General features: G+C 26.3%; 1 long non-coding RNA gene across 1 annotated transcript; it reads left to right on the top strand.

The window, feature by feature from the left end:
* Window positions 1–314: 314 nt before the first annotated feature.
* LOC119686440 lies at window positions 315–984 on the top strand. Its single transcript, XR_005252927.1, has 3 exons — window positions 315–446; window positions 582–589; window positions 867–984. It is a non-coding gene; the product is annotated as an uncharacterized LOC119686440 (long non-coding RNA).
* Window positions 985–1,700: the final 716 nt, after the last annotated feature.

The following is a 1,700-nucleotide window of genomic DNA, read 5'->3' as shown; positions in this document are numbered from 1 at the left end:
ATATATTATGCAGAAGTTCTTTATGTTAACTATAACTATAATAATATTTATCAATTTAAATAAAGGACTCATTTTCAGTGATCAATTTTCTTATTTTAGGTATATAATTTCATAAACCAAGAATTGACTTTAAAAATACTATCTTCTCTCTGAAGAAAGAAACTATTGTAAAATAAAACTCACCACGAGTTAAAAACAAAGCTTATTGCAGTTTATGGTAGTAGTGTTAGCTTGGTGAGTGTACATGATCCGTTGTTGGTTCAACAGTGTTATGTGTTCACCGCACAAAGCACAAAATTCAGTTAATACGAAACCAGCGAATGGGTAGGACGTGTCTTTAGAGCTGGAAAAGTAGAGAACGTCGTGAGAATTGGGAAAAAATTGTGTGGCGTTTAGTGCTCGTGTGTGGCTATAACTCGCGTATTTCTTTATTTATTAGTAAGCGTGTTAGTTTTATTAATTATTTTTTTCTTTATAAAATCTATCTTGTGTGGGAATAAATCATAATTTTTTTCATTGATATAAAATTTGATATAAAATTTATAATTTTTTATAAATCGTTTCCGTTTTTGTACAACCAGCGTTTTAGGTGAGTCACTTTACGCAAAAAATATATTGAATTTTTCGTAAGTTGTAATTCGAGTGCAGAGATTATTGATCCGCGAAATTGTGCAAAAGTAGATACAAAGTGAAAAATTTGTATGAAATGAAAGACGTGTGCTTAATTTTCGTAACAAATAAATTATTTGCTTAAATAATTACATTGAAAAATTGAAAACGAAATACCTACATAGCAGAGTGCAGTCAATTACTTAACAAAATAAATTTAAATTTACTCAAAATTAATTTTTTTTTTAATTTTAAAGTTTTGCTTTTGTTTGTCAGTCGTTAAAAAGCTTAAACATGTTTAAGTTGAGTTTTTGGAAAGCTTTAAGTGTTGTCTATTTTATTGGAATAACGTCATTATGTGGATTTACAAATGCAAAGGGTAAGTGCTAACAGTAATTATACATTATGTATATATACTCATATCTAGCTAGATAACAATAAATTGAATATTTAGTTAAAAATAAAATATATATTTAATATGTGAATTTCAAATGCAACTATCAGTTAAAATGATGTCATACCAATGCAACTGTTTCGACTTAAAAAACGTTTTGTAAAAAACCTGACCTCGTTTTAGATTTTATGAAGCGTGCTTGAGGGGAAAATTAGTTTGAGAAATACTCTAAAAGTATAAATTTTTTTATGCAAATTAACTACAATTGCTAAATTTTAAAAACCTAATTTTGGCTATTAAAGTGTTAAGGAATTTAATAATTATAGGGAGTTTCTTTGCACCGAATTGAAACTAGTAATTTTTTCTAATTCATGAGAAATGATGGCAATTAGCAAAATCATTATCTACATACGAATACGAATATGTTAACAGATATGACCAATTTTTATAATTGGTACATTGTGAAAGTAAGTTCTTTAATAGCGCTAATTTGTTTTAATTGTAGCATTTCTAATATATAATTTAACTAATTCTCTCTTTCATTTATTTTTCTAAGAAGTATAATCATTTTTCAAGTATATGAATTTTTTCAAAAACGCACAAAAGAAATGAAAATTGCAAACATTTATTGCTTTTCTTAAAATAACTTCTTTTATGAACTTTTATAAACTCTGAAATACTTTGAAATACTCTTGAA

The sequence above is a fragment of the Teleopsis dalmanni genome, chromosome 2, assembly GCF_002237135.1.
Source record: "Teleopsis dalmanni isolate 2A chromosome 2, ASM223713v2, whole genome shotgun sequence".
Taxonomy (NCBI): Eukaryota; Metazoa; Arthropoda; class Insecta; order Diptera; family Diopsidae; genus Teleopsis; species Teleopsis dalmanni.
This window is presented reverse-complemented; position numbering and strand designations above follow the sequence as displayed.